This window comes from Argiope bruennichi, chromosome 2, assembly GCF_947563725.1.
Source record: "Argiope bruennichi chromosome 2, qqArgBrue1.1, whole genome shotgun sequence".
In the NCBI taxonomy this organism is placed as follows: domain Eukaryota; kingdom Metazoa; phylum Arthropoda; class Arachnida; order Araneae; family Araneidae; genus Argiope; species Argiope bruennichi.
In genome coordinates this window covers 32605875-32616242 of record NC_079152.1, presented here as the reverse complement: position 1 = coordinate 32616242, position 10368 = coordinate 32605875, and positions in this window count along the sequence as shown.

Genomic DNA, 10368 nt, shown 5'->3' with positions numbered 1-10368 from the left:
TGCACGAATAACAACAAGTTTGTTATCAACTCCTAACGTTCTCACTGTGTAATAAAATGGAACAACTTTTTTAATAGAAGGTATTCGTATGAAAATTAAAATACCCTTAAATACCTTTTGGAAAATATAAAGTTGTTAATTTAAAACGTACCTGATACTTTTAAGTCGCGATCAGCTAAAGAGAACATTATCTCAGCTCTTCCAATCTCAAACTACACCAGGACTAGATTCCTTACCCATAAACAGATTTCAGAGCAACAACTTGAAAAGATTAGAATGCAGTTTTTTCAAAGTCGTCATTTTCAAACGTGAAAAGTTCAAGAAATTAAAATCTCCAACGAATTAAAAAAAAAACTGCCATTATATGATTTATCATATAATAAGTAACTAATACAGAACTTAAGTTGATGGTGATGACAGGATATGCATGCTGTTTAAAACATTAGCCCTATATCATACAAGAATTTATCAACCCTTTTTATAAATTAGTAAAAAGTTTAAAAATTTAAACGAAGAAAGATATTTGATAGGTTTCATTTCTTTTTATCTCATATTTAGAAATATTTATGTCATATTTTATAATAAATAATATTTTGGTATTATTATTATATACAGGGAGCCTCAAAATTGAATATATACCTAAACTTCTTACGTATGTTTTTACCTGACGAGCTAAATTTTGCTGTAAGAAAATCGTGTTTATTATTGTTAATACTATTTGTCCTCCCCTTCCAAAATGTAAAGAAAAGAATTACAAAATTGAATTCATTTTTTAAAAAAGCGAATAAATATGACACTTGGAGAAAAAACTACACCACAAAATCGAGTATACACCTTTATTAATTTCCATAAAAATAGCAAATCAATATTTAGTCCCATATCCTTTTGCCTGGATCATAGCTCACAACCTTTTAGGCATGGATTCCACCAGCTTTTTTGTTTTTTCAACTGAAATTTTTGGCCACTCTTCTCTTAAGACCTTCTTTAGATCCTCTTTACTCGTACCATCATGTTCATGGACAGATTTTCCCAACTGAGCCTATAAATCTTCATTGACATTTAGGTATGGAAATTGTACAACAAATGCAATTTGACTATTTGCATCTTATGTTTCGGGTCATTGTTTTGCTGGAAGACGAAGCTTGACTCCAAACCTATTTTGTCTGCACTTTTTTGTACATTATTCCTTAAGATGTGAAGATGTACCATTATATCTATAATGCTATCAATGAAACTAAGTTTTCCTACTCCTCCTGTTGCCATACACTCCCTCCATATTTAACCATCTTTACGGTATTCCTAGGAACTAGATCTTTCCCAATTTCCCTCCTCACTTTATATCGTTCGTCACTTCTGTACAGATTGAATTAGCTGTTATCAGATAACAGAATAGTGTTCTAGAATGATTCTATTTTTGAAATATGATTTTTTTGCAAAAGAAAGTCTTTTTTTTTATTGATGTACATAATGAGGGTTTTTTTTTTATTGGAGTACGGTTGTGAAATCCTGCGTTATGAAGAGTTTGTCTAACAATTTCAACTGAAACGTTTCTACCAATTTCTGAGGACATCGACGATAGAAGTTTGGTGGCGCTTAATTTCAATTTTTTTTTTCAATTGAATTTGCAGTTTTCTTCTTTGCAGTAGTGCACAAAATTTCTTTACGCATCCTAGAGTATTGGCCCCAAATCCAGATTTTCGATACTTCTGAATTATTTTTTGAACACAACTATGACTTTTCCCAATTAACGACGGAATTTCTCGAATAGACTTGCTATCTTTTGACCATTTTATCACTAAACAACGCTCCTTTTAGAAACTCTTTTTACAAAATTGAGGAAAAAAAAGCAGAGTTGGAAAAAAAAAGCAGAAATTAATTTTAAGATTGAAAAGTAATAATTGCATTCATGAAAAAAATTATTACATTTATATTCTTCATGAGCAATTGTAATAATGCTTTAAAGAATTTCTTTAAAAAGATGTGGCAAAAAGCTTACAAATTCAAGTGTTTACTCAATTCTGTTACATCGTTTTTCGGCAATATTTCATATCCATTACTTATATGAATAAAAAAAAAAGCAGAAATTAATTTTATTGTTCACATAGCGGGGTAGACAGGGCAATAGTATCGACACTGGAAAATTCGGTTATTTCGAAGTAAAGTTTAGCTTTTTACTCATAAAATATTAGAAATTTTCAAAGTGTATACTCAATTTTGGGGCCCACTCTATATCTTCTTATAATAAATTAGTAATATCTTAATAATTCTTATAAAATCTCATATATATATATATATGTGTGTGTGTGTGTGTGTGTGTGTGTGTGTGTGTGTGTGTGTGTGTGTGTGTATCTTTTTGCTCATTACAATCTGCAATAAAATATAATGACGTAGAAGGAATTGATTTTTGGAATTGTATGTAATTCTAAACTTTCACTTCAGTTACCACTTTTTTATTTATTTATTTATTTCGTTTCCATCTAGAAATGATAAATTTTATCAGACACAATTTTACAGATTTATTTTATCTTTATTCTCTATTGAACGAAAGTTATCAATAAAAAAAGTGTAATTCTAAGGAGGCCAAGATAAGAATAAGTAGTTAATACCTGAATATCACCGGTCTAGATATTCTCATGGTTATGACCATAAAAGTTTTTCTAATAGTATGATTTTCACTATGATGAGTTTTGAACAATATATTTCAGTTTGGAAATAAATATTTCAAAATATCTTTCATTGTGAGGTCTGAAATGAATGGCTTATATTTTATCATTGCATGTTGTAAATTGTTAAATATTAGTTAAGTTAATATTTTATGATTACTTTAAATCAAAAGAATCATGATTAAATTAATTAATAAAGCTTATAAAAATGATTTGGACAGTTTCATACCATCAGATATATATCATTTAATAGCGAGAAAAGTTGATCCATTATTAGCAAGTTGGAGTTTATCCTTAAAATTTTCTCGCACATTTTCCAATGAAGGACGCATACTCCCTAATGTTTCACTCATCCGTTTTGTATCTCTTGCATGGCATTGGCGAACAATAGTTATAAAATATGGATGTTAAACATGGATATTACATTTTTACTGGATTTTTCATGTGAATATATATGTTTTAGACACCTTTACCTTAAACGACTAAAAGCAAGATTTGGCATAAAATTGCAATCACAAGACAATATGTCAAATTGTATTTATTTAAGTCTCTGCGTTTATTAGTTATTGCATTTACAGGCATACGAAAGTACAAACCAACAGGTGGTCCACCATTTGGCAAATGTTTTCTAAATGTCATAAGAATATGCATATTAGATACTATTCCGGTGTAAGTTTATTTATATAATTCTTTACATTCTGATGTCATGGAGTTCACTTGCATTTGATCAGTTAGATGGGCTAACTTATTTTGAATGGCTTTCGTTATAAATTTGAAAAGAATCTACAAATTTGGCCAAAAGTCCATGCACAAATTTCATCCATCTTTCAGTTATTGTGTAAAAAGGCTTTTTAGCTCAAGACGCTCTGATGAAGATTCGTCGAAATCTCAAGTTCGAATTTTTGGCGATTATAATAATTTATCTCTATTTCATATACGAATAAATAAAAAAAATCTGAATACGATTCCTCTAAATAATAAGCTAATATGATTCCTTTAAACAGAAAATAATTTTAATCATGATCTAGAATCAATATGGAATGGATTAGCACAAGATATTTTTAGATATATCTATGATACTATTTGATATTCTGAATATCAGACTACATTGCAAAGATATCGTAAAAAAGTTGTCAGGTATTTTATGGTTCCAGAGGTGGAACTTAAATACGCGAGCACATATTTAAAATATTGTATGAAAAGCAGTTTAGAATGAATTTAAATTTCTGCTCTTGGATTGTATTGTCTTATTAATACAACATATTTCATCGTATTGCATAAATATATATGCAATATCTTCCTTCTGCTATTTGATATTCTGAATCCCATTCAATATCACGAAGGTATCGAAATAACTTTACTGAATACTTTATACGAATAGGCTGGATCCTAGTTTAGCTATATTAACATCTGTTTTTAAAGCAGCACCAGGGCTATTTTGGGACGGACTTCGTAATTTTGAACCGCAGTCCAGTGACGAGGACGACATCTGAGCTGGCACCATTGGCCTTGAAGGATTTAGCGGGAACCAGACCAGCTTACCCGATGGTCCTTCGGTGGAATCGGGGCTCGAACCTGAAACCTTCTATTTCGAAGTCGAGACTTTATCACTAGGCCACCGAGTACCAATTCTCAGGGGGAGAAAAGTTTTATAATGTGCAATCTAAAATAATTTATCTAGAGCTACCAATTTTTCCAGATATTTATTGTATTAATAATTATTTCTTAAATGCATCGAAAAATTCTGTATTCAAAATTTGACACTGTTTTCATCAGTTCAAAAAATTATTCTTTCAATTACTCGTGATTGATTGCCATACTGCTTTTAATTAATTTCCACAATTTTTATTTTTAGTCAGTATTACTTCTGTACAAATAAATACCTTTAATATTCGATTGCATGTTATATTGGAAAAATACATAAAAGGAAACTTTATAAATATTTATATTTCTTCCTTGTACAAAATATATATTTAAGTCAATAGTTTTTAACTAAATTTTATATATAAATATATACTTAGGTGGTTTAAGGACCACAGAACATTTTCAATCTTTTATATTTTTGTATTTTGTTATTACTGTGTTTGCATCCAGAAACATATTTACTAAAAAAATTTTCTTACCAGATTTAGAGAAGTATAAAGCTAACCATGAAGCCAATATTTTTTTCACTAATATGACATTATTCCTGAAAATTTTCTTTATGCACGAGAAAATAAAAAATGAAAGGATTTCAATTTCCAAAGAAGTGAAAGATGGTGGGGCATCAGCTGGTTATAAGTAATAACTTACTGTTTTTGAAATTAATTATAATATAAAGTTTGAAATAACTTATTGTTTATTAGGTTAAAGATGTGAGAATGCTTATTCATAAATATACAGTTTATTTTTAAAAACGTTTTTTTTACATGAATTTTCAAACAGAATATTGAATACACATGAAAGCAAACTAAGAACCTCAGTTCGTCGATTAAATTCTTCATGGTAGATACTTTGTTCTAATTTTTATAGTTCCAAATCCATTCTAAATTAAGCAATATTCTGAATTGAATTCAGCAGAGAAAGGCAAACTCGAAATTTCTGCCATGGTTAGAGGAAACCAAACTATGGATGAATTTCGATTCTCCACAATTATATATATTCTTCTAGTAATAAAATTCGTTGATGAAAACAAAAAACAGAATCAGTAACTAATGACATTCTGATTTCTGCAATTACCATTTTGATTTATTCTTGAACAGAATGATATTTTTAGAACACAGATGGAAAAAAAAAGGACGAATAAGATAATTCATAATTATTCTGATGAGAATAATAGAAAAATATTAACCAGGCGTTTTAAGAAATTATAATCTCATTTGCTCTATTTTCTCAGGAACAAAACAAAACAAAACAAAATACCTTTTAAAAATCATAGTTTTTTTTTTAATTCTAAAAATTTTCTTCACAATCAAGTGAGCGAAAAATTAATGCAGATTATTAATTTTAAATTTAAAAGAAAATCATATTAAACGATATGAACTCATAAATAAGATAATTGTATAAAATTTTATTTTATAACAGGTGAATTCGACCTGGTCTTCCAAATGGAAGAGTATGATAAAAAAAAAAAGTTCATGTGAATCATAAAATACTTAAGCAATCTTGCCCTATCTCTTACTTATTGTCAGTTATGTCGGATTAAGCGATTACGGATAAAATGCTACCAATAGTAAAATTATAATCGAATTAAAAAAAATTTCATACAAACTTATATTCATAATAAATATATAATAAGCCCATATTTTGAAAGACAAAAAAAAAAAAAAATCCTTTAAAATGACATAATTTTCATTCGGATACATGGATTTAAAGCCGAGCTACAAACACTGAAACTTTAGAGAAATACAAAATTAAACTATCTTCAAAATCTTTATACTGTGAATAACATGCTAGTTACAATATGTCAAATGTATCAAAAATTTGTACATTTTACCGTCTTTTGTATGAGTGTCCTATAAACCAAAGCAGGATTTTAATTCAGAAGAAATTTAGTCTTTCGTTTGCGATACAGCGCTGAAATCGGCAGTCTTCGACAGAGATATTCGTCAGAATGTCCACAGATGAAAGGATGGCGGATAAATGTAATGTAATCAAATTCAAAATAGAGCATCATCTGAACTCTTTCAGATATGAAAATGTCTTTCGGTTTGTTTCCATTGTGAGCTTATAACTTAACAAAAAGGCCCATTTTTCTTTTATGGCTTTAAAAAATTGTTTTCTTTAGCCTAACTAATGCAACATATTAGAGCTGATGGAAAAACAAGAGTGACAATAGCCTTTCATTTCTTTTTTGATGAATGCCGATATAAGAGTTGTATTACAAGCGAAAGTCTGAGAACTGACGATTTATTGTTAAGTTCATGCAAAATCTGAAAAATGGATATGGTTTGGTACATTTAACATATTGTAGCTAGAAAGGAGTTTCAGGCATTCAATAATAAAGATTTTAGCGACAATTCGATTTCACCTTTACCCGAAATTTCGGCGTTTAAAGCGGCCATTTAAACCAGGTAAAGTGAAAATGGTTGTCATCGTATAAGACTTCTTTTCGGTTCTTACAAAACATGTGATGATTATTAATATAAGTTAGTCAGAAACTTTTTAAATTATGACTTTTCCTGACTGGTAACAGAATAATTTATCCATTAGAACTAGAAATGAAGCCTGTTTAAATACTGTGGAAATTTTTAATACTCTTAAATTTTTCAATATATAATCACTAATTTATTTAATTCTAAATGTATTATATAAATCCATCAACAATCTAACGCACTTTTAATTTCAGAACTTTAAGATCTTCAGGAAAAATATTAGGGAAAATAACACATTTATCTCCATAGAAAGAGAAAATATCTCAAGAAAGGATTCTTTACTGAGTATCGATCTCTTGCTGTCGACACGCAGAATAATAAAGTGCATTCTATTATACAGTTTGTGCAGAAAAGAATGTACTTTATGAGATTCAGTTCCAGAAATGGAAATTTGAAATGTTTATCGATTGCAAGAAAAATTCGCTCTACTTTAAAATTAAAAATAGGTAAGAAAATAATTGATAATGAAATATAAATTGATTAAATAATTTTATTCTATAAAATTTTTTATTTTAAATAAATACAAAATAAATCTCTTCTACATGTGTATTAATTTTAATTTTCTTATGATTTTTTTGCACATTTCGAATCAAATGGTGTAAAATTTTATAAACGAGAGAAAGGACTGCACGAAAAATAATTGAGAAAGCTTATTTTTATGTTAAATACTTAATAAAAGCCAGCGGGGGGTTTTCCCAAAACTTTCTCGCATACGTACTAATAAACTTGTCATGTCAGAGAACGCCTTGCATGGCACTGGCGTACAACTTATGGTGTGAATTTAGCATTTTTATTGAATTTATCTTGTCATACTTGGACAATTTCTTTGTCGATTAATCTCTGGCCAGAGATTAAAAGTATCCGAAAATCAAATTTGTGTTTTAGATCCGTTTTTCCAACCGATTGAAGAAAAAATTTAACATGTAACTTTAACTGTAGTTACAACTTATATTCGAAGTAAATATATAGTAACTTATATTCGTACAGACGAACTTCCTGTGAACATATTTTACACAAAATTTGATAGAAATGTACTGTAACGATAATTGTAGTTACAACTTATATTCGAAGTAAATATAGAGTTACTTATATTCGAACAGCCGAACTTCCTGTGAACAGATTTTACACAATATTTGATAGAAATGTACTGTAACGATAATTGCAGTTACAACTTATATTCGAAGTAAATATATAGTAACTTATATTCGAACAGCCGAACTTCCTGTGAACAGATTTTACACAACATTTGATAGAAATGCACTGTAATGATAATTGTAGTTACAACTTATATTCGAAGTAAATGTAGAGTAACTTATATTCGAACAGACGAACTTCCTGTGAACAGATTTTACACATTTGATAGAAATGTACTGTAACGATAATTGTAGTTACAATTTATATTCGAAGTAAATATATAGTAACTTATATTCCGAACAGTCGAATTTCTTGTGAACAGATTTTATACAAAATTTGATAGAAATTTGCAAAATTGGTGTAAAGATCATATACTAAATTTCAACCCACTAGCTAAAAGCGTTTTTCAGTTATCTTTGTCACAGACAAATAGATTTGACGATTACTATACTTTTCTCTATAGTATTAAAAATTAAGTAATTAAGTAGTAATCGCTGTTATAATTTATTTAAAATTGAGAGTATAATATTTTAAATGATCAAGAACACATATTGTGAAGCTCGGTCTTTATTTAAAATTTAATGACTGCTGTCATAATTTCTGTATTAAAACTGACGTTATCGTTTATTATTTTTTAGCCACTACTGATTAAACTTCCGAATACAATGCGTGAGTCGACAATGCTGATAGTAAAACCTCTGGCGAAGACTTTTTATAATCAGATAAAGAATGTCTTACAAAAAAATGCAAGATAAAGAAGAAGCGTTGCGTTCACGATTTGTAGAACTGAAACTTCTTATTCTCTGTTAATATTGCGTAAGCAGATATGAATGGAACGCATAAGAGTTTCCACGAAAAGTAATAACAGAACAGATAATTGCGAAAATCAGAAGTCAAGAGTGTGCACTTTTATATACATATAAAAGACTTCTGGTAAAAGGTTTTGAAATTGTATAATAAGTTGTTTCGTGCGGAACATATTTTATTTTTTTTTCCTAAATATCTGAAAGTGATTTTCTAAGCATGGTATTTTATATAAGAAAAATAATAATACTTTTTTGGCGTAAAAAGGCTGAACTCTCAAAAATTTTCAACCAAAGGAAACAAACAAGAGAAAACATATTATTATTATCATAATACATGTAAAACAGTATGTTTCGATCTCATGAACGAATCAATCAATTTCTATAAACAAACAAGAGAAAAAATATTATTATTATCATAATACATGTAAAACAGTATGTTTCGATCTCATGAACGAATCAATCAATTTCTATAAACAAACAAGAGAAAAAATATTATTATTATCATAATATATGTAAAACAGTATGTTTCGATCTCATGAACGAATCAATCAATTTCTATAAACAAACAAGAGAAAAAATATTATTATTATCATAATACATGCAAAACAGTATGTTTCGATCTCATGAACGAATCAATCAATTTCTATAAAAATCTATAACAAATCGAGGATTTCATAACAAACAATTTGGATAAAAACATTGATTGCATCATCAACCGACTGCATAGAGTATTTGTTTGAACGATTTGATTTTTGGTGATGTGATTTGTTTTGAAGTGATTTTGGTTTGACAGTTATTCAATATAAGAATCTTTCTATCGCTTTCAAATCAAGTTTTTTATGATACAGTATATCAAGTTAAGTGAAAAATTGAAAATAACTATAATTATTAAAACAATTTAACATTAAGTTTATGGCATGTTTCCTACCAGAATACGTAACTACATAATTGATGTATGATGAATATAACTGATAATTGCAAATGAGATTGCGAGAAATAATTATGAATTTCCTCGCAATTGCTTTAATAATCAGTAGGAGTCGTCCTTCCAAAACTTTTTTTATAGTCTCCAATTTTCTCCCTCATAAAATCTTGGCACTTGGGCAAGGCCTAAAAGCTTCAAGTGTTGAGTTAAATTTTTAGTTTAGTTTAGTTATATTAACGTCCTGATTTAAAGCAACACTAGGGCAATTTTGGGATGGACATCGTTATTTTGAACTGCGGTCAGATGATGAGGACACATCTGAGTTAGCACCCCCTCTCCAAAATTCCACAACACACCAGCGGCAGAACGTTTGGCATCGACGGATTTAGCGTGCACCAGACCCGCTTACACCACCGTTCTTCGGTGGAATTGGGTCTCAAATCTGAAGCCCTCCGGTTCCGAAACCGAGACTTTACCACCAGGCCACTGCGGTCCTTCAAGTGCTGAGATTTTTATTTTCAGTGCCCCACACATAAGAATTATGTGCTTTGTTATATATATTAAAGAAAGTCAGTACTCGCATATTAACAACAAGATAGTCACGAACAATTATAGCGGAATATCTATCTTTGGTATTAATCTAGCTTTTATTGAATCTAGAGTACTATCTTTGGCGATATTTTTTAGTGATTAATTGTTGTCTATGC